The following is a 23,954-nucleotide window of genomic DNA, read 5'->3' as shown; positions in this document are numbered from 1 at the left end:
CAAAGCTACATTTTATTTCCTTTCAAAATATGTATGACACTACCTACTTATTATTTCGTTTAACTTGTGAAAATCCTTCCCGAACATACACACCTATCATTCACGATCGGATGCACAGAGAAAACCGGTGAAAGCTGGTATAAAAATGAGCAGAGAATGAGTTCAGCTATATTCAAAAAATGTTTTTAAATAATAAACAACCCACTTGTCACCATTACCCTATAGAACCTGGATTAATCTCAGAAAAAAGTCCTATTTTGACAAGTTGCAAAAATATCATGAGGGTGGGACCCTTTTCATGTATACCATAATACCATGCATCAGCTATCATGTCCAAGTCACAGGCCCAATCAAGTAATTATAAATTTATAAATATCTTGAAAGCCAAAGCATGAGAAAACTGCCCGAAACCAGTAACATTACCACAGTTCTCAAATGTAGGACCAAAAATGACACCACAGATGTCACTCAAGGGCATTTCATGAAATAATATATATATTCAATATTGGTTCTGTTGCATCTGGTTAGACCCGAAACTATCATTTTAATTTTCAAAATAGACAGTTTTGTTTCTATTTATTACCAACTCACCGCAGAATACATTCATTATTGATTACTAGGTCGACCCACAGGGCAACCTGACATTGCTCCCAAGCCGTAGTTTGCCCATATGCTCACAAATACAATATGTGTCACTACATGGTGGAATCAGGTATTCATTAATTCTTGGGCATATGGAGTTATTTGTATCCCCTTAACCACTTGACTGCTAACCGCATATATGCACCCCACACGCTAAGGAAAATTCTACTGTGTGCAACAAGCCGTCACAGGTCACATTCTCATTCTTTAACTGACGGTTCAGTTATTATAGAAATAGATCAGAAAAACATACCAAGATAAAGAAAATTGATGAGATGAATTCATCCATTAACAAGACCTGCATAGAACAAGCAACACGATAACAAATTGAAATACTTAAGACTGAACAAGCACTCCGATTCTACACATTGGATCCATCTCCTATGATGTGTGTTAGAAAGACAACACATCTTGCTTTGCTTTTTTCGTAACAAAACTCACGATTCTCATCACACTACATATATTACATATCAACGGAAAGAAAATTGAAGTGAAGCGAACAAGCCAAAAAACAGACAGGCATTCTAAGTCGATGCGTCGGGTCTGACCGCCTCGCGGACAAGTAAGAAAACAACACATCTTGCTTTGTTTTCAGTTATAGAACTCGCGCTTTCCTTCCAATAGTCTCTATATATTGATATAACCTCACAGCTAAAAGGATTGACTTTAAAGGATATCAATCTCTTTATTCAAAACCATTAGAAGCTGAAATAACAAAACAGGTTTTTTATCCACCACATGAGATACCTTTACACAGCAGCGAATTATTGAGACGTATCAGATACTTTACAGCGCAGTCAAGGGGTTAAAGCTTGTATATTTGCCTTGCATTTGGTGTAAAAAATATCAATCTATTTTGAAAAGAAGTCGAGAAAACTGTGCTGGAAGGAGGTGGGGTCGCCTCGTTACAGAGGTAAAATAAGCGAGAAATGGCCACTAAAGTTTGACGACTTCCAAAGCTTGAAAGTCTATGAAAACTGCAAAAAATACATTTTTTGTGCCTCTGATCAATATTTATCAGTAAAATTCACACATGTGTCACGACATGGTGTAATCAGGGCCTCCTCAATTTGTTTTGAAATATGGAGTATTAGTATCACGTTAAAGTTTCTACATGTCATGTATTTGGCACCAAAAGAAAAACCTTTTTAAAACAGAAGTCAGTGTAATTTGGTCATTTTAACTTTAAAACACACGGGGGCTATCCAAAAAATTTTTGAGAAAATCGACGGTAAAGTTTTTGCCCGTTGTTCGGTTTCTTTAAAAGACAAGGTGAGTTTTCTCTAACCAAACAAATATGCACACCAATGAAGCCAAACTTCTATAGATAAATAGGGCTATGCAATGCCTACTTTTGGTCTAGGTCAAGATTTCTGGAAACCTCCGAAATCTGGGTTAGCCCGCTTGTCCTTGAAAGAGTAGCTACCAATTGCGATTAAAGGAGGTGGGGGTCCCCTGGTGTCAAAGGTAAGATAAGCAAGAATATGGCAGCCAAAGTTTAGTGACTTTCAAAGCTTGAGTGTCCTTGAAAATCCACACAGACATGCATTTTTATATGGACATAAATGGTGTTGAGCCAAAAACAGAAAATTCGGATCGCCAGTAAAACTCGAGTCTCATTGATTTCATAACTGATGAGCGCCTGATTTCACCGCATGCCTAACAAATGTGTTTCGTAAATGGACAAAAAACGTGTTGAGCAAATAAAAATTGCTTTTAAAAATTCAATAAAAATCGCTAAACAGCTGGAAAAATGTAGGTTTCTTCTATTTCACCCTTTTGATGAGTGGCCGATTTCACCACAATGCCTCACATTTATATGGAAACTGAAAAATATTTTGTTGTCAAGTGTACCATAAAGCTGAGGGTCAGTTTATGCCTAGAGTGGCGGTACCAACATGCTTTTCCTTACTGTTAATGAGTGTAAGCCTAAGAGTAATATTAATACCACTACCTGTCCCAGGCCCATCATTGTTAGTATTTACACTTACCACCACTACTAATACTATAATAACATCTTACTTCCAAACAGTACAAAGGTTCATATAAAATAAGCACCCCTTGCCCCACATTAAATTAGTTAAATCAGTCAAAGGGTATGGGAAAACCTGACAATGACACTGAAACAGGGAGACATTATTGGGTCACAATGGAAAGGGACAGACATGTACACATTTAAGACCCAAATTTCAGAATAATGAGATTCTTTTAGCTACTGATTGAGAAAAAAGTCTAGGACTTTTACATTAACATTGCTTACCTGTGGTTAATTCACGTGAGTGTTATACTGCAAGGCAAGATGAAAGATCTTTGGATATCAGCTGCAAAAAAAGAAACAAAACAAGATATTCAGCACTTCAAAACCAACATTTTTTCTAAACAGTTTTAGTCACCCATGCAAACAAATACACTTCTATGTTACGTATGGACACATAGCTTATTATGACATGGTCAATGCCAGATAAAGAAAAACAGTGAAATGCTGTTCTTGATCCTTTCACTGGTCGTATCATAATGCCAAAGATGCAGCAGGTGGGTCTAAGTGTGGGAACGGTGTGAATCATGGGTGCATTTGACATGTTGGACTGTGGAAAGGATGACCGTTTGAATTCCCAATGAAGTGTTCTTCATTTTGGATGTTTCGGAAGTATTTAGGGCTCTCCATCCACTTGGCTAGGTTCTACCAAAGGCATGTTCTTCATCTGCGAGGATTATGTCAAAAAAGGATCAAGGGGAAATATCACATGATTCTGTCAGCAGGTGAGGTAATTACTCCATATCCACCCCCCCCCCCCCCCCACCCCCTCCCAATTTTTTATTATTTTTTTTAAAACAGAACCATAGGTGGCAGCTACTATGGCAACTGTATTCTTCAGCCAAGTTTGTACGTCCTGTTCCTATCTTCTATTAGGTCGGTCACTTCCTCTGCTCTTGCCTTCACTACTACCCCTGCTTCTAGAATGTGTTTCTCAAGTGAATAATGGCACTTAATATGACAAGTATTTCAGTTTCAGTACTTTCTGGAAGTGTTGACCTTTAAACCTATTCTTCTTAGTACTAACTTCATTCTTCATTCCGTCTCCAAGACATTATTCTTGTTTTATAACATTTCATTTCAAAAGCTGTAATCCTTCTGTCTCGTTCAATGAAGGTCCTTGCTTCACATTTATACATTGCAGATGGAAATATGATACTTCTTAGAATTCTTATCACGAGGCTAAATATCAAGGAGTGATTCACCGTATGATCAGATCAGATTAGGTACAGTCAAACCTGTGTAAGACGGCCACCCACTGTCAAGGAGAAAAGACCCGTATAAAACAGGTGGCCGTCTTAGGCAGGACTGATCAAGATGAAGAAAATGAACCATTCCCATCTGTGGTCCCAATCGAAAGTGGCCCCATTGTTGCTGTTTTTGGTGGTGGTGGTGGTGGTGGTGGTTTGTATTTTGTTAGTAATTTTTATTTTGTTGCTGATTTTGCACAAGGGTGAAAATAAAACGAAATGTATCAGACGAGGAAGACCGAGTGCCATGTTAAAACAAACACATGGGTCGCCACCACCCAGAGAACGAGCGACGCTTCGGTCACAAGTTTATGTTGACATCCTTTGTTACAGACTGGGTAAACAGTGACCATTCATCTCACTTACAATTTGTGTATGAGTTCTGGGCGGGGCTTATGGGTTTTGAGGGATCACACGTTTACCTCACCAGCAGCTGTAAATTGGTAGCTATTGGTCAACACTGGAAGGGGCCTACGCAACATGATCGGTTGGAGGGACTACCTAACAACAACGACAGGTGATTGAATTATGACGACTCGCCCACAACGCCAGGGGTCAATGCACAATTTATGACAAAACGTGATGGAGTCACTAAGGTGGCCGTCTAAGACAGGTGTTATTGCTTAGTGTGATAGGGGCTGTGTGTTAAAATATGGTGGTCGCGGCCGCATTGGACAGGTGCCCGTTTTACACAGTTAAATTATATAGAAAAAACGCAAGGGGGGAATGGAAAGTGCCCGTTTGTACAGGTGGCCGTCTTATAGAGGTGGCCGTCAGGGCAGGTTTGACTAAATGAAAGGCAGTGAGTGGCCAGTGCACATTTTATCAAATAGTAGATCACAGACCTTTGGTTTTCTTCTTCAAATTTGATCTGGAAATCCATTACACCCTATTATACTCCTTGTACTCCAGGCACAGACAAAAGATGCTTGTGGGTGGTTGGCAGGTGCTCTGGTGTTGTTTGCTCCTTCTTTCCTATCAAACATCAGTCGTCCTTATAAATCTCTTCTTTTTTTTGTGTTTGTTACTCTTTTGTAACACATCTATTCTTTGGCATTTATATTATGTGACCTTATTGTGTTGCAGGTGCCGTTAAACTCTTACTAAAACTATAAGAGATTCTTTTGAGGTGGTAAATTTTTACTTTCGGGCCCTCATTCAAGATGTACTGTTTTAGGGTTGGGGGTTTTTTTCCGCAGAACACACATGGCCAGAAAAATCCTCACAAATTTTTCCTGAAAAAATATCAAACCTAATTGCAAAAGATCAAGTGGGCAGGGGAATGCTCTCATGAAACACTACATGTTAAAATACTATACAATTGGGCCTATTACGTTATACATAGTTGCCACTCAGGAATTTTAAAAAAAGGAAATTCACGCGAAGGCGGACGCGCGCTCTCCAAAGGCCGGAGTAAAGCCAGTGAGATCCAGAGGCGATTTAATAATATACTGGAAAATCTAGCCCACAGTTTTGGAAGGGAAAACTGTCATATTTGTTAACCATAGACAGGCAACTGAATTAAAATGTATTTGAAAAAAAAAAAAAAACAACACAAAGGCAGTAAGTTGACTAACAAGCATTGGAGTCAATTTGACACAGTTTGGACTTGGTGACTAAAAATCCAGTGTTTGTTGCCAGCTGGAGTCTCATACAAAGATTTCTTTCACTTTAAACGTGTACATCGATGTAGAGCAATATTGGATCAAGGAGGTAACATCTTTGCCGCTGTACTGAGCGATTTCGGCACTCCTGTACAATTGCGGTCCCGTTTGCACTTAACTTAGTAGTAGTAGTGCCCCTGTAGTGTGTGTACAGTCGAACCTGTGTAAGACGGAATCGCAAGGGAGCCAGAAAAAAATTCCGTCTGACATTTTCCGTCTTAGACAGGGGGATTTAGGGGGAGAAGGAGGTGGGGGGGGGTTTCAACGGCCCAGCCGGTGGGATCAAGGATCACTTGTCCGATCGGCAAGCAGTGGTCAAAACATCACACCTCTCAACTGCTATCCTGTCTGATAGTGACATGCATCAGTCTAACTTATCCAATTACCACCAGTGCTTGCCTTTCATAGGACATAGCTGCCACTCAGGAATTTTAAAAAAGGAGGAAATTCATGCGAACGCGGACGCGCGCTCTCCGAAGGCTGGAGTAAAACTAGTGAGATCCAGAGGCAATATATACTGGAAAATGTAGCCTATGGTTTTGGAAGGGAAAACTGTCATATTTGTTAACCATAGGCAACTGAATTAAAATGTATTTGAAAAAAAAAAAAAAACCCAACAAAGGCACTAAGTAGACTAACAAGCATTTCAGTCAATTTGACACAGTTTGGACTTGGTGACTAAAAATCCAGAGTTTGTTGCAAGCTGGTGTCTTATAAAAAGATTTCTTTCTCTTTAAACTTGTACATCGATGTAGAGCGCGCGCAGTATTGGATCAAAGAGGCAACACCTTTGCCGCTGTACTGAGCACTCCTGTACAATTGCGGTCCTGTTTGCACTTAACTTAGTATAGTCCCTCTGTAGAGTGTAGATCTAACCTGAATTAAAATTACAGCCTAGGCTATCTAATCTAGATCTAGATATCTAAATATGTGTAAATCTAGATTATATCTAGATCTAGAGATAGATTATCTAGATCTAGATCTAGATTCACTTCAACAGCCACAATAGCCGTCATGTAGTCAAACGGGACCATAATTGTACAGGAGTGCCGCGGGCCGCGATTTCTTTATCGCACCAAACCGAATTTCCGCCGTTTTCAGTGACAACTCGGCGCGCTAACGTCCCGATGCCAGATCGACACTTTGTTGCTCCACAATAAACAAAGTGAAACTAACGCTCGGCCTAGAAGAACGGAAGTAGAAAGCTACGGGCGGACATGCGCAAGCTGCGTTTTCGTCTCTCTCCCAGTTCGGTGTTTTCCACGTGTAAAAAAGTATCGCAATTTGCAACCGAGAGCGGTCCCGCGGAGGAAGGTGGAAAGTAGCGGGAAAAGCTAGATGAAGCGGAGTTTCCGCTATTTAGCGGAAAAGTGGCAGCTATGATAGGACCACTGTTTGACCTATTAAAAACAGAAACATTTGAACATTTCCTTTGCTTCCATCCTTAGTCCCACCCACCAATGCCACCCCTCACTGCCATCATTGTAACAACGATTCAAGGAACTCTTTTTCTCGGCTGGCCGTACGATCAGGGCGGCAGGCATTGGTCATTTTAATTTCACACTTCTAGCTTGTATAGCTACCTGGAAAGTTTCCGTGGTGGCTCGCCACTCGAGCACTCTCACGGGCAGTCGTGAGATTTCACACCCACACTACACTGGCCATCTGCATCGCTCAGGGCTCACATGATGGGGTAATATCTACCCCCAAATTGCACCCCTACTCCCCTTCCTCGCCCAGCGGAATGGCCATGGCGTTAAGTTCAGAGCCGGTGGAACCATACTTGGAAGTTTTGTTTCAAATCAGGGCTGAGCGGACAAAGCATTTTCCGTCTTAGGCAGGTGAAACCCTCGGAAGGGAGCGGAATTTTCTTTCAGTTTCCGCGTTGGACAGGTATCCGTTTTATACAGGCAATTAAAGAGGAATATATCAAGGGGGAGCGGGGAGATTCCGTTAAGACAGGTTTCCGTTTTACACAGGTTTCCGTTAAGGCAGGTTCCACTGTAGATCTAAACTGAATTAAAATTATAGCCTAGGCTATCTAATCTAGATCTAGAATCTAGATACGGTATCTAAATATGTGTAAATCTAGATATATCTAGGGATCGATAATCTAGATCTAGATTCACTTCCATAGCCACAATAGCCGTCATGTAAACGAACGGGACCGCAACTGTACAGGAGTGTGCGGGCCGCGATTTCTTTATTGCACCAAACGCAAAGTGCAGCAAGCGGCTTGTTCAGCTTTCTAATGAATAATGAAATTTTCAAGTCGCACACCGGCTGCTTCTTTCTCATTCCAGCTCCTTTTATTTTTGCATTCTGCATCAATTTCTCTCGAATTTCCGTCGTTTTCAATGACAACTCGGTGCGCCAACATCCCGATACCCGATCGACACTGTGTTGCTCCACAACAATAAACAAAGTGAAACTAGAGCTAGGCCTAGAAGAACGGAAGTAGAAAGCTACGGGCGGACATGAGCAAGCCGCGTTTTCTGTCTCTCTCCCGATTCTGTGTTTTCCGAATGTAAAATAAGAAGTATCGCGATGTGTGGCCGAGAGCGGTCCAGCGGAGGAAGGAGAAAAGTAGCGGGAAAAGCTAGATGAAGCGAAGTTTCCGCTATTTAGCGGGAAAACGGCAGCTTGGTTATAGGTCATATAAAAACAATACATCTCATTAATAATTTTTGGCCGATTATTAAGTTAAAATTCGAGTAACGTAGATAAAAATGAACAAGAAAGTGCTTTAGAATAACAGAATGAGATGGAACTGTGGGTAAAATATACCTATTTGAAGTTGTAACCCAATGTCATAATTTTACCCCCCCCTCCTGAACTCTTTCCAGATGTATCGCCGCTATATCTGTCCGAGTCCACACTCCTTGCGGACGTATTGCCGATACATCGACTGTGATAGGGTATCTCAGTTTTGTTTCAAATTCGTATATTAATTTGATTTTGAGGGATGGTTATGCTTCTATGAAGTTATTTTGTACACCACCTGCATAGCCATATTGAGCCACAAGTTAATTATGTCTAGACCCAAAAAAAACTAGGTCCGGAAAGAGTTAATATTAGCAGATGCAACTCAAATAGAAAGAAAAAAATCACATTCCAACCTGTTTTTAAATAATGGATAACAGCAGCAACAAGAGAATATTAAATGTACTTAATCAGTGTGGAAGAAAATATGAATATTTCCGATATTTTAGAAACTCAATAATTTCATATAATGATAACTAGTCCCGACTTGACATCCTAGTTTAATAGTTTATAGTTATCTATCATCATTTCCCACACCCTGACGCACTACAACTTTCAAGAAAGTAACCCTCTGTCTTAAAACTTAATTGCATACATTATTTCCCTCACTTTGCACAAACAACAAATTATGGAAAAATATGTGGGGGCAGGCCCCCAAGAAAACCCACTTGAATCTTCTCAGGTGCAAACTATCACTATGCCACGTGATTACGGTAAAAATATGTTCACACCCGTACGCAGATCCACTGCTTCTGGGACTAAACTGTCCTATTTTTCGTTGCAACCCCCACTCCACGTGATGTGCCGTAACATGGATAGTTTTAATTTTCATGCCTAAATCGCGCTCAGGGCCCTAAAAAAAACTCAAGAGCTACGGTAAATTTCTACTTTTACACCCATACACATATGCACTGAATGGAGGGCTAAACTGCCATAATTTTTGCTCGAGTCCGAACAGACAGCATGACGTCCGTTCCGACTTCCGACCCTTGTTCCTAAATATTTCCAGCTAATATGGAAAATTTTTTTCATAATTATAATAACAATCAAAACGTGAGCTTTAATATCCAGTTACAAGATCTATCTAAATTGGTCCTTCCTGCATCATTGGCATGAACAGAACAACAACCGAGAGAGGAGTTGACCTTGCCGAGAGCAAAATTAATTATGTCGACCAAAGACACTGCGGCGCGATCACACACTTTCGGCTTGCTGGCGGAAGAGGTGTTGGGAAGAAGCCACGTCTATTTTGTGCAGTGATTTTTTTTTTTAATTAATTACAAAAAAATTATTACACACAACAAAATGAAATTAAACATGTGGAAAGAAAAATGGTGGTGGAAGTAATGATGATGCTGCAGTGGTGGTGGGGGTGGAAAGACCCTGAGTTGTTAGTTAGCAAGTACTCAGACACTGCCATTGGGCAATGAGAGTGCAGTCTTGTGAATTTTTACACAATTATACAGTCCAGTAGGCAATTCTTCTAGATCTAGTTCTTATTCTGGTTTTACAAAAAATCCCCGGACAACAGTAATAAATATGTAAAATCTAACCTCCTTACACTCATATAAATAAAACATTTTTTTCAGACCTGAATCCGAATAGATAAAACCCATATTCCGACTCGAGTCCGTATAGATAAAAAATCTAAATCGGACTAGAGTCCGAATAGAGTCCAAATAGAGCTGGCAAAAAAAATATATAAAATGTGGGCGGTCTTTGGAAATAGCCTTCCCGTTCCAATTGATAATTAGCCATGTAAACGTGAAGATTGTGTGGTTTTCTTAAATAATTATTTTTGCCCCCCTGAAACCCCCCACTAACAGGGGCTGTCCCCTGAAACCCCCCACTGTTATGGCTAGTGTGCATTAATACACACTAAAAACAAGGAGGGTCCACCAAAGTTCAATCCGCCCAAAATAAATTTTTAATACAAAAAAAGGCAGAAAAATATTACTGGCTAATGTGGTAGGGCTCACTTAGCCTACATAGCCACTTTTGTCCTTAGCAATCACTTCCGTTTCTTCTGTAAACAAACGGGAAGGCAATTTCCGAAGAGCCCCAAAATGTATAGGCCTACATGAGACGGATGCATGAGTAAAAAAACAAAACAAAGCTAAAACCCTTTAGGAGGAGATGGGAACGAAGTGGCTATTCGGACGGACTCGAGTCCGAACAGCCGCTGGAGGCTATTCGGACTCAAATTCCAGTGCGCGGGCGCAATCACCTGTTGTACCGTAAGCGAAGTCTATACTCGAGTCTGAATAATCTCCCATTGCTATTCGGACTTTAAATTACTGGTAGGCTTTTAACAAATTACACTGCATTTCACGACTACAAAGGAATCAAAACATAAAATTCATAATCAGTCCTTATAATACAGCCCCCCTTCCCCTTTCTCTCTCTCCATCTTACTTTTCCAGGCCCGCCCCACCACCTTCACCCCTGTTTTTGAAAATACAGATATATATTCCCTCCCATACTGTAGCCCACTGCAAGGCCCTACTACAGTCAAACCTGTGTAGGACGGCCACCCATTGTCAAGGAAAAAAGTGGCCATATAAGACAGGTGGCCGTCTAAGGCAGGACTGATCAAGACGAAGAAAACAAACCATTCCTGTCAGAGAAAACAAACCCTTCCTTTCTGAGGTCCCAACCGAAGGTAGTTGCATTGTTGTTATTTTTGTGGGGTTTTTTCTTTTGCTGCTTTTGTGCACGGGTGACAATAAAACGGAATGTGTCAGACAAGGGGGACCAAATGCTATGGTTAAACAAACACATGTGTCGCTACCACTCAGAGAACAAGCGACGCTTCTGTAACAAGTTCATGTTGACGTCCATTATTACTTTGCTACACATTGGGTAAACAGTGACCACTCATCTCACGATTCGTGTAAGAGATCTGGGCGGGGCTTATGAGGGATCACACGCTTCCCTCACCAGCAGCTGAAAATTAATTTTGTTACCTATTGGTCAACAGTGGGAGGGGCCTACGCAACATGATCAGTTGGAGAGACTACCTAACAACGACAGGTTTTTAGATTATGATGGTTCGCCCACAACGCTAGGGGCCAAAGCATAATGAAGTCACTAACGTGGCCGTCTAAAACAAGTGTTATTGCTTTGTGTGATAGGGGTTGTGTGTTGAAATATGGTGCCCGTGGCCTCGTTGGACAGGTGCCCGTTTTACACAGTTAATTTATATAGAAAAAACACAAGGGGGGAAAATGGAAAGTGGCTGTTGGTACAGGTGGCCGTCAGGGCAGGTTCGACTGTATTATTATATTATCCTTTGTAAAGAAAAGACCACAGTTCGCACTGGGTCACCACAGTCGGTGTCCATTTATTCGGCAAATCGTAGCCTAGAAACCGAGGAAGGCCAAGGTTAAATTGCTTGTCTGCTTCACATTCGGTACACCTAGTGATTGTGCACCACAGAAGTCCACATTAGAATTGTGTTGTGCACACGCATTGAGTTATATTCGGACTCGAATTCAAACACGAGTCCGAATTTCCGTGGTAGGCTGTTCGGACTCGAGTCCGAATAGCCGCGGCCCTCTATAAATTTACCTATCTTTAGTTAATCTTGACCAACAAGAAAGAAAAAAATAGTTGGGAAGAGTTCCGCAGAGGGCAGGCACTCACTGTGACAAGATCCATTGAGCAAACAGTACAGGAGTTTGGGTTAGGTTTAGGACTAACTTTTAGGGAAGGTAGGTCAAAATATTCCCTCTTCTGTGTTGTCAGTTGGCCGGCCCATTGCATTGCAGAACTCCTAGACACATGGAGCTAACGAGAGTACACTACACCGGTTTCTGATTGGCTGTATATAGTGACATATTTACACACCAAATTTGGTAATATTACATAGCTGCCACTCAGAAATTTATAAAAAGGAGGAAATTTGCGCGAAGGCGTACGCGCACTCTCCGAAACCAGTGAGATCCAGAGGCAATATATACTGGAAAATCTAGCCTACGGTTTTGGAAGGGAAAACTGTCATATTGTTAACCATAGGCAACTGAATTAAAATGTATTTGAAAAAGCCCCCCCCCCCGCGCCCCCCCAAAAAACAAACATAAAGGCAGTAAGTTGACTTGCAAGCATTCGAGTCAATTTGACACAGTTTGGACTTGGTGACTAAAAATCTTGTGTTTTTTGCCAGCTGGTGTCTCATAAAAAGATTTCTTTCACTTTAAACGTGTACATAGACGTAGAGCAGTATCGGATCAAGGAGGCAGGCACTCCTGTACAATTGCGGTCCCGTTTGCACTTAGTGCCCCCGTAGTGTGTTTCTTATTTAGAGATAAACTGAATTAAAATTATAGCCTAGGCTATCTAATCTAGATCTAGATCTAGATATATCTAAATACGTGTAGATCTAGATTATATCTAGAGATAGATTTTCTAGATCTAGATCTAGATTCACTTCCGCAGCAGCCACAATAGCCGTCATGTAAACAAACGGGACCGCAATTGTACAGGCACAGGAGTGCCGCGGGCCGCGATTTCTTTCGCAAAAAACGGCTAGATCTAGATCTAGATCTAGTTCAATTTTCTAATGAACTTTTCAAGTCGCACACCGGCTGCTTCTTTCTCATTCCAGCTCCTTTTATTTTTGAATTCTGAATCAATTTCTCTCGAATTTCCGCCAATTTCAATGACATCTCGGCGCGCTAACGTCCTGATGCCCGATCGACACTGTGTTGCTCCACAACAATAAACAATGTGAAACTAGCGCTGGGCCTAGAAGAACGGAAGTAGAAAGCTACGGCGGACATGCGCGAACCGCGTTTTCGTCTCTCTCCCGGTTCAGTGTTTTCCGCGTGGAAAAAAAAAAAGTATGAAAATTGCGACCAAGAGCGGTCCAGCAGAGGAAGGAGGAAAGTTCAGGGAAACGCTAGATGTAGCGGAGTTTCCGCTATTTAGCGGGAAAGTGGCAGCTATGATATTACTATAACCTTAGGCCTAGTGAAATGTACTCGGAAATCTAGGTGGCAATTGTTTACTCTCTCACGTATAATTCCGGCTGCGCCTAGATCCAGACGAAACTCTAAGCATCCTTGACTGGACATTCAAAACTTTGCGCTGAGTTAAAAATATGTACACTACTGCAATTTCATCATTTGTAGATAGATATCTAGATCTAGTAATATAGCGGCTTTAGGCATTCCGTACTGATTTTGATGGCTAATGAGTAAAATGTTCATAGAGTTCAGAGAGGTCGCTCGTTACAGAAGTCCTCCCCCGGAGTTAAACGTGAGAAAGTAAACAATTACGAAATGACCGAGTCTGAATAGAGAAAAATTATATTCTGACTCTGAATTGAGTCCAGCACGACGTCCGTTCGGACTTCAGACCCTTGTTCCTAAATATATTTCCAGCATTTACGAAAAAATTTTCAATTATAATAACAGTTGAGACATGAGCTTTAATATCCAGTTACTAGATCTATCTAAACTGGCCCTCACTGCATCATTGATATGAACAGAACGATTAAGAGCTGACCTTGTCGGGGGCAAAGCTAATTATATTGACCAATGAGACTGCGCGTAGCGATCTCGCACTCTCGACTTGCTGGGGGAAGAGGTGTTGGGAAGAGGCCACAGCTGTCAGTTTTGTGCGATGTGATAAAAGAAAACATTACAGAAAAACTATAACACACAATAAAATTAAATTAAACATATGGAAAGACAATTGATGGTGGAAGTAATGATGATGCTGTCGTGGTGGTGGAAAGACCCTGAGTAGTCGGTTACTGTGACTGTGTACTTAAACACTACCATTGGGTAGATCTAATGAGACTGCAGTCATTTGACTTTTGACACAATTACACTAACCCAGTCGGCAACTACAGTTCTATTTCTGCTTTTACATGAAATCCCCCGACGACAGTTATACTACGTAACCTCCCTACAATCACAAGACTCACTTAGAAGCTGAGTCCGAAGATATAAACATTTTTTTCGGACCCGAGTCCGAATAGATAAAAAATTATATCCTGACTCGAGTCTGAATGGAGCTGGCCAAACAATTACTCTCCAGGTGATCTGTACTATATGTAGAGCAGTGGCTAGGCAAAGATCAGTACAGATAAAAACTGCAGTAGTTCACTGGTTTCTACCCCCTAAGTCAAACATAGGACATTATTCAGTGATCTCGTAGTTCCATTCGTTATAGTCCACAATCCATTTGTTTACATCCAGAGAAGTGACTACCCCTCAGAGACAGTGGAACATCATCTGTTCTTCTGTAGAAAAATAACTGATTTAAGGGGATGTTTTCTTCCCAAGCTACCCCACACATCTAGTTGCCTCTACTCCTCAAGACAACAATTAGAAGAAACATGCAACTATTACCGAATGGCATCATGCAGAAGAGTTAACATTCAGATGCTACTAGATCGCTAACAACAACAACAACATCCAGAGAAGAAATCCAGAAGTCTTGATGACCAAAAACTATTTGAAATAGGCTACACAAAGAGCAGGGATGCAACCTAGATCACACTGCAAAACATCAAATTAGGATAAAATTCAGGGTGGCATGCCCCCCCCGAGCCCCCCCCACCTCCATATTTTTATTAGGTCAGGGGGGCTACCCCTACTCTTGACTTTAACGAACGAAACTACAAAAACGCCCATTATTCTATTGCCTTTTTAAACAACAAGGCATTGTAAAATGGATACGTGTAGTCTAAATGACTCTAGATCTAGATGTAGTAATACATTTTAGCCAATCAGAAGCTGGTGTAGGCTATCGTCTTCATGGCGCCGTTTCTTTGATATATTTCAGCCAATCAGAAGCCGGTGTAGTGTGCTCTCGTTAGCTCCCTGAAAAATTTTAACAGAGTGCTTATTGGCCCACAGGGTTAGATCTATATAGATCTATACAATTTCTCCTAGAACATTTATTATTTGCCCTCAAAATTGCGAGTTATCTCCCCTGTGCCCCTGTTTTGGTCCCCCCCCTCCCCCCCCAAATCCACAAAGTCCGTCAATCACATATTTTAAATTGAGAATGTATAATTTTCCAATCTAATAATGCTAAAAATAAAAAGATGAACAATAGAGTATCTAAGAAGTTGGCTACCAAGAAGTTACACATCTTCATCTTGTTATCTAACACAGTATACATAGAGTAAACAAAGAAATAACTCGATTATACCGTAATATATTTAGCAATGACAATGAAAAATTAAATTTTCATCCAAATTGCTTAATAATGGGCTTAAATGAAAATAGAGTAAATTCTAAGAACTATGGTTTTTAAATTTTAAAAATCCATTGTCATTGATAAATGAAAAAGTTATGGGGATTTTTGTTTGCAAAATGTTGGAGGACCTTCATATAGGAAAATATCGCCAAAATGTGGGACATGTCTCGTATTTTGAGGAAAAACTGTTCATAAGTCAGTAATGAACTGGAGCATATGAATGAAACTTGGCATCTTCATGTGATTTTTAGTGCAGAATCTTGTTCTGCTATCACTTTTTCGAAGTCTTTATTACTTTGGATCTTAAAGACGGATATTTGAGTGAAATTTGTTGAATTGCGTGACATTGTTTTTACCGCGAAGCGATCACCCCTTCTAAAACTCAGTAAAGCGCTATCGGGAAAACCCGCGATGAAGTCATCGGCGACCTATTTAGTTATAGGCAGCCAATCACATGCCGCCTAGCAATCACGCTCCTCTTGCATGCCGGCGCTTCGCGTTTGGAATGCGTGATCTAGTTTCCAACTCGAGTGTTTTATCAATGGATGGGTGGTAATTTTAAGTTGGTACGTTAAATCTACTAAACGCAGAGATCTGAAATTTTACAGCAGTAAAGAAGACATGGGCGCTTGTGTGGTCGGCGATCAACCCGCAGCTTTGCTTAGTTTTCTAACTGCAGAGGTAATTCGCACAAACACGGCAATATCTCCAGTTCTAGTAATTGTTCGGGATTGTACGCTGGCATGTCGTTAGTTTAACCTTTCCTCTGGTTGGTTGCCGAGTTTCATTTATTTTCGTCCAGGAGCTTTCCCGTAACTATACTTAGAAGAAAGTCACTTCTGATTCCGAGCGGCCCAAAAATTACCCCTCGCGCGGAGGCCGATTTCCAGCCCAAGGCGCAGCGGGCGATTGGCATTGCTAATAGGTAGTGCCAATTGCCACCGAGTGACGCTGTGGCAATTGACAAAAATTGACTCTTTGTCAATTGCCATCGAGTAAATTGGGAGCTCTTTTGCATTGGTGGGTAGATCTAGCTTATTGTGCTTGATCGAGCGCTCGATGTTGTGCGCTCGCCACTCTGTTCCTCTGTGTGTGTGTGTGTGTGTGTTTGTGTGTGTGTGTGTGTTTGTGTATGTGTGTGTGAGTGTGTGTGAGTGTGTGTGTTTGTGCGTGTGTGTGTGCCGGAAATTTTTTTTCTCGAACCCCCCCCCCCCCCCCCCCCCCCCGTCCCCCGATTTAAGTTCCCCGATATAACGTGGATTTCTGCAATTGCCTGTGTTGGTTCTACACCAAAGTGAAGGCTAAGTCTAGCCTAGATCTAGGCCTACGTCTCATTGAAAACACGCCAAGTTGGTATCGTAGCTCTACACTAGATGCTCGTCCAATGAAATTAGTTGAGAACAAATTGACCCATTAGACACACATTATCATGTACAAATCTAATGCTAAAGATAGTGTTGTTTTCAGACTTGACACCGCTTCACTCAGTGGCAATTGACGCTACCTTGCTAATATTATATTGTTTGACAAAAGAAGCAAGCCTACATCCGGAGAACTTAAATTCTAAATGAAATACTGTTCACAGACGATCAGTCTACTGCATAAAAATAAGGTAAGATTGAACTTTGGTGGACCCATCATTGAGGGGGGCTGGAACTACTTTTGGGCGTCGTGTGATACCCTGCGCTGGTCCACTGTTCTTCCTTGTAGGCCGCCACGGCGCGCTCTCTCTCCTCTCCCTCTCTTGCCTGCATCCTCTCACGTCGGGCTCATTTCGTCAACTGAAAGTTTCTACCGGATTTTTCCGCCGCAAAGCCCGTGAGTTGGCGCGAGTGGCTAGACCCAAGCATTGATTGGTCAATCTAGTCACGGCATGGCACCACCTCCACCATGTCTCCCCCTCTCTTCACTGGTCCGGTAAACTTCACCCGCGCATCTATCATGGTATCTAATGCCTAGCCTTGGCTGGCAATGTGGGTCCACTAAAGTTCTTGGGCAGAACCAACTAGTTAGAATGTTCCTGGTCCCCTTTTCTTTTCTCTGTTTATTATTGATTTGCATTATGTGTGTTTTCTCAATTATCATTGTGGCCAGGCCCCCCTGAAACCCCCCCACCTCCCATCCACCCTCCGCTGTCGAATACTACAAGTTTTCGTAACCTAAGTGCTGAAGGTGCGGTCCACCATACGTAAGCCATCCTCCAAGTGTTTTCTTAATTATCATTGTGACCAGGGGGGCAGGCCTCCAAGACATTATGCAACAATGGGCAATTACGCGCTGACGCGCACGCGCGCTAATTTGTATTGTTTGAACTGATAAGTCATCTGGGTATCTCTGCACTGTCCCGCTCATTTTAGTTAGTCTCTGTTGTTTGTCTCTCTCTCTTGGTATTCTGGCAGCCCTCACTCACTCCGCCTCGCGTCGGTTCCTCGGGGCAGTCTCGCAGCCCTCACTCACTCCGCCGCGCGTTGGTTCCTCTGGGCAGTCTCGCAGCCCTCACTCCCTCCACTTCGCGTAGCGGTCGATTAGGACCCATGACTGTAAAGTCCGTTGTTTGCCTAGTGCGTATTAATAATATAAACACGGTGGGTCCACCAAAGTTCAATCCAGCCAAAAATAACACTGAACTGCAGGAACATGCTGACAAACAATCAATTCTGTAGAAATGTGTGCGAGATGGAATGCCTCAGGTAGGCACTTGGATAAAAATTTCAAAGCTTTCAAATTGCTTTAAAAACAATACCAATGCAAAGAGCTCAGTGACACGATTCCAACGCTACCTTAGTTATTGCTCTATGTTGAACCGTTTTTGAGATATGGCATTTTAAAGATCTTTTTGAGGGGATAACATCTATATAGAAAAAAAAGGCAATTTTTGTGATCGAAACAGCAAGGACAACAAGGGAAATGTTAGCTGCTTCAATATGCTGCTGCGTACATGCAAAAACCAAACATTTTCTGAAACCTTGTGATGTTGAGGACAAAATAACAGTCAGACGAGATTTTTAAAATATGTCGTGGTGGGTAATATTGGGTAATATTATGTAACACTGTGTTGTGTAACGTGACCGCACCGTCCTGCGGTCAATATATTTTGCCATAACTTTCTTATAAATTAAGCTACATCAATAATTGAGGTATCGTTTTGAAGGTCTTTTTAAGGCCTTTCTTTTGGAACATCTACATATCAAATATCAGTAGAATTAACAAAAAAACTGATTAAAAAATAAAATATATTTTAACAAAACAGCTGGTCGCCTAAAATAAGATGAGCATAGAAGTTTTTAAAGTTAACATTTGTGTCTACAGCTGCTGCAAACTAGTGTTTTTAGTCTACCTTAATTCATGATAATACTGTTTTTTAAATTCATTTTGCATGTTATTGTTAGAATGTTTCTTTCATGTTTTAATTTGTCATGTAAATGATCAATTACTCTGTCTTTATCTTTGATTTCTCTTTTACATCTTTAACTCATGAGATTGCCCTGTAAGTTAAACAATAGTCTCTTCTAATTTTATTACTTCAGTTTGTTCAGCAAGTTTTTCATTATATTTTTATTGTGTTTATTTAAATGTTCAACTTCTTCAAAGACAATTAGTTGTGAAATATGACATGTTTTTTGAAGCACGCAATTGTGTCACGATACTTATTTATTCTTTCTTTATTTCTGGCAATTGTTTAGTTCACCCAGTCTGCCAACTTGATATTGTTAAATTAATGTCAATTTTTTTTCCTTGTCTGCAACAAATGCTTTCTTAAGTGCTCAATTTTTTTGCAACTTGTTCAAACAAGTTTTTCTGTGAATTCGACCAACTCCGCAAGCATTTCTGGATTTTAATTAAAGTCAGGATTTATTCTGGTGAGCTGTCAATAAATCCAATGGAACAGTGGCAGGTTGTGATCAGGGGCTGTGGAAAGAAAAAAAAAAGCAAAGCAATGAATTCATCAATGAAGTAAATAAATTCATTTGTGAGCAGTGGATGGAAATTTGACATTTTCACACTACAATGCTACAACTCTAGTAAAGGGAGGGTGTAGATAGATGACTAGACAAGAGAAAAAACATCTTCTAATAAACATGTAGATCTATCTAAAACAAACTGGACAAAGTACATGATAATTTAAAGAGATATTTAAATAACAAGCACACACAAAAACAATTAAGAAGAAAAAATATTTAAAGACAATATAAGCACACAAAAGAAGTAAAAACTTGCGTGAAATCGATGGTCTAACAGTGACAGTAACACAGAAACAAAACAAGGCCAAGGCTGTTACATTTCCCTCCCCCCACCCAAGACTCCTTACTGATTGTTACATGGTTCAAATTCATAAGAACTATACAACAGTGATACATATTACATTCCAAAATTTAAAATAAATCATATCTTCTACTATGAAACATTCTTCAATGCCGTTTAAGAGGTAATAAACGCCAACAATACACGTTAGCGTGGGTTAAGTTCGCTTTCCGCAATGGCCGCCATGACCTCCCGGTTCACGCTCAGCAGCGCGATCGATAATAGGTCATGCCCATTCATGGAGAGTGACCTATTTAAATTAGGGCTCACACGCTTATGCCTCAACGTACAACATTGAAATTAACAAATAAAAGAGATAAAAGGTTGAAGAAAAGACTGTGAGGAGTACCTAAAAAAAAAAAGATATACTCTTTAAATATAAAGGCTTGAACTTACCTTATTTTTAACTCCTTCTAACTCCGAACACACACAACCGATCCCGAAGTGGAAAACGCCATAATACGCGCCTTTCTTTCCTCTTTAATTTGATAGGCGGAAGTAATCCATAAATTGAAAAGAACACTATAAACGAAACAAAACAAATAGGTACCCCCCTCACGGGGCCCGATTTCTGACACAAAACGCGGCGGCCGCAGGTGAACGAAAATCTCGGGCCGCGCGGGCCGATATCCAAGTGCCTACCTCAGGAAAAAATTAACAAGAGAAGAAGTGAGAAAGTGAGAAAAAAGAAAAGAAAACAAGTTCGGACAACACCATGTATGAAATACATTGAAAAAACAATGCATTAAATTGCCCATGTGGGCCAATAAGCCCCAGCTTGTGGGCAAATAAGAGCAGCCAAATTTTAATGAATAGATAGAATCTAGATCTAAATCTAGAATCTAGATCTAGATCAGGATCTAGCTCTTAGTAGATTATTATATCTACCGATCCGAGATTCGGTGCTTTTTCGGTAGTTCCCACCCCCCTTATCTGACCTACTTCTAGATCTCGATTCTAGATCTAGATCTATAATGTTTGATTCACGGCAAGCTAAAGGCTAAGATATCAAACCTAACAACTGCAAAACATTAAATTGTAAAATTCAGGGGGGCATGCCCCCAAGAAACCCCCCACCTTATTTTTATTAAGTCAGGGGGGCCAGCCCCCCTGAAACTGAAACCCCCCTACTCTTGAGGCCAAAACCCGTGAATAACAATTGCGGGGTGGGAACTACAGAAAAAGCGCCCGAGATTCTCCATTGTGATTGACATTGAGTTTGAGATATATAAAAAACTATATCTAGATCTAGGATCTAGATCTAGATCTAGATCTAGATCTAGATCTAGATCTAGGGAAAATCATGAATTCCTAAGGTTGAGACACAAGCAAAGTCAGTCCACTGGTCCAGTATTCTTCAATCTATCGATATTATTTCCGCTAATAATCGCAGAGTACTGAGAGCTAAATAGCCTAATAAAACAAAAAATGACCTGGCCTGACCTGACCTGAACTTGTGCCCATTATTATTGCAACTCAACAGTCAGCCTGGTAAATCTGGGAAATAACTTTTCTTTGGTTTTTGTTTTTTGCCTGAAAGCTCACTACTACAATTGGGAACACAATGGTAATAATATTTCTGATAAAACACAATAAGCCTTGTTCCGATTCCGAAAAGGTCTACCTCGACGTGCGCTGCTGCAGCGAAAACCACCGACTTCACTGGGCAACCATCTTGGATTTGTGATGTCAAAATATCAAAAGCAAAATGGCGTCTATACAAAGATGGGGAGGGGAATGGGGGTGGGGAAGAGGCTGTTCTTGCAAGCTTGAGTGGTGTTGTTCTGAGCGCGATCTCATTTTTGCAATTAAAGCAAAGCTAGTCAACAGCACAAGGTAAAATATCTAAATCAGATGCTTATCGGACTTAATACAAAGTTGCGTTGCTCGAAAGCCGCTACTTTGTCGAAAGCTGCCGGTCAAAGTGGGCCTACCGAGTGTATCCCGAGGTCAGCATTGCCTTCCGTCGAGGCTCAACTCGACACTACATCAGACTCTGGGGCTAAAAGGATAACGATTGTTAACAACCCAATGACACCAAGAAACATCGCATTTCGAGTTATTCAGTGCAGAAAAAACAAATCGTATAACATAAAGCAAAATAAGAAGCAGTGACAGAATGAGAGACAGGAGAACACAAACGCTGCAGATCGAAGACAAGATTGGACCGAAGCATCAACAGCCAAACAACATACATTGAGCAATCGCCCTTACCTAATTTGATGAGAGGAATTCTGTAGTCTTTCTTTACTACCCTGGAAAAATTGCACATATCACAGAATAAGCTTGATAACGAATACACACATAGTACAATTATCTACATAGCACCGGTTGGGAGACATTTGAGAGCGAAAACGATAACTTTTTCCAGCAATTCACTCGCTTCTTACAGCCATTCCTAATGGCCGATTCGGCTACAGCAAGCTATGTAAATGCTCCGTATACGCATGCGCAGTGGTCACGTGGCCCACACAAGTGCCCGCATTGATTTTTTTTCTCGAGACTCGAGACTGACTTGAGCGTAGGCTACTGTCAAACAGTCAAGGACGGAGGCCTTGCACTTGCTGTTACTCCCTTGTTTTGGGGTGGTGAGGGGCGGGGGGGTGTGAACAACATTCTACTTTACGATAAATATTTATTTCAGTTTTTCATCCTTTTTTTTCTTCAATGTTTTTGATCCGTGTGCTATCAAATTAATTCTAAGCTTCACACTGACTAATTATTTAGTGTGTGTGAAGTATGAGTAAGCTGTGGCACCGCAACTGAAGAGCAAGAATTAAACAGTGTCATAGATCTAGTAGGCTACACGTAAGGAATAATAAACAATTATTGTGAGGAAGAAAGTGGGCGGCTGTACTTATGAAGGTGATCCGTTACCATTTATAGCTTCTGTACACTATAACGTAATTTGGACATGCGATTTGAAAAACTTCACATCACACTCAAACGCGTCGCATTTGCACTCAAGCCACAGAATTCTACACTTAAGTGTAGAATTCTGTGACTCAAGCTCATTATACTGGGAAGGGAGTATGCGTGTATGCAGTTCAGGGCGGAGCTCTGAGAAACTATTTTTAGTCAGTACGTAAATTTCTAAGTATGTCTGCTACATACATGTTACATGTATATATTGTCTAAAACGTCATGTAAAGTGGTATAACAAATTATCTCTTTTAAATCAATAATATCGGTACAAAACTGGGATTTTTTGCTCGTTCAAACTTTACAGGCTACCTTTCCGTTCCTGCTTGGAAAATGAATGGTACCAGTAGGCCCTAGATATATAGGCCTAATAATAATAATATTATTATTGGATCTTGCCTTCTGACTGAACTGGAAACAACGCAATTTCCGGGTATATATTATTACTCTAAAGTATCGAATAAACGGAGGGTGGGTAGGAATTAACGGGGTGTGTGGACAAGTGGTCCAAAATTAATAAACGTGGGTTGGAATAAACGGGGGATGTGGACAAGTGGTCCAAAATTAATAAACGGGGAGGGGGGTCACATTCAACACACCAACAAAAATCTGTTTTACTTCTCCTTCAGTGAATAAAAGAACAAGAGATCATGAAATTTTAGTTAGTTCCTGTTACAATTTTTTTCCATTCAGCAGTTTCCTTTTTAAAAATATAAACCAAGGTACATAAGTTTTTAAAATGCACAGAAAATCGAGGTAGCCAACCCAGTACCGGTACTAATACTGATACTGAGGGTAATTTGCCATTTACAACAACAACAAAAGTTTCATTCAGGTATCTTGATTCCATTTGTTTCACATGATCGTCGGCCGTGGCAAACTGGAAAATAATAAACGAGGGGTATGAAATATGGAGCGCGGGGGTGCGCAAAAAAAACCTTGAAAATTAATAAGCGGGGGAAGGGGGACGCTTATTTATATAAAAATGTCGATACCTTAGAATTTGTATTTATTTCTTTGCTTTTCTTTTTGTTGGTTGGGGGGGGGGGCGCTTTGTTTGAGAATGTGAGTGTGGTCTACTGCATGCGACTAGAATCAAATTAACTTCGTTTGCTGCTTGAGTTAACTTTATAATGCAATTATTCACGCACGAGTTGGCGA

General features: G+C 40.8%; 1 protein-coding gene across 4 annotated transcripts in view; it reads right to left on the bottom strand.

Annotated features, from left to right (window-relative positions):
* Positions 1-22,307, bottom strand: part of LOC101857177 (protein Gawky) — a 64,308-nt gene extending 42,001 nt beyond the window's left edge. For all 4 annotated transcript variants that reach the window (XM_005093786.3, XM_005093788.3, XM_013079963.2 and 1 more), the window contains exons 1-2: positions 22,086-22,307; positions 2,903-2,963 (exon numbers count right to left, since the gene is read on the bottom strand). The gene's annotated coding sequence lies outside the window, so the exon portion shown is untranslated. The remainder of the gene's footprint in view (positions 1-2,902; positions 2,964-22,085) is intronic.
* Between the last annotated feature and the right edge of the window lie 1,647 nt (positions 22,308-23,954).

Source organism: Aplysia californica, unplaced genomic scaffold, assembly GCF_000002075.1.
Source record: "Aplysia californica isolate F4 #8 unplaced genomic scaffold, AplCal3.0 scaffold00069, whole genome shotgun sequence".
In the NCBI taxonomy this organism is placed as follows: domain Eukaryota; kingdom Metazoa; phylum Mollusca; class Gastropoda; order Aplysiida; family Aplysiidae; genus Aplysia; species Aplysia californica.
Note: the sequence above shows the minus strand (reverse complement) of the source record. Positions and strands in the feature narration are given on the sequence as shown.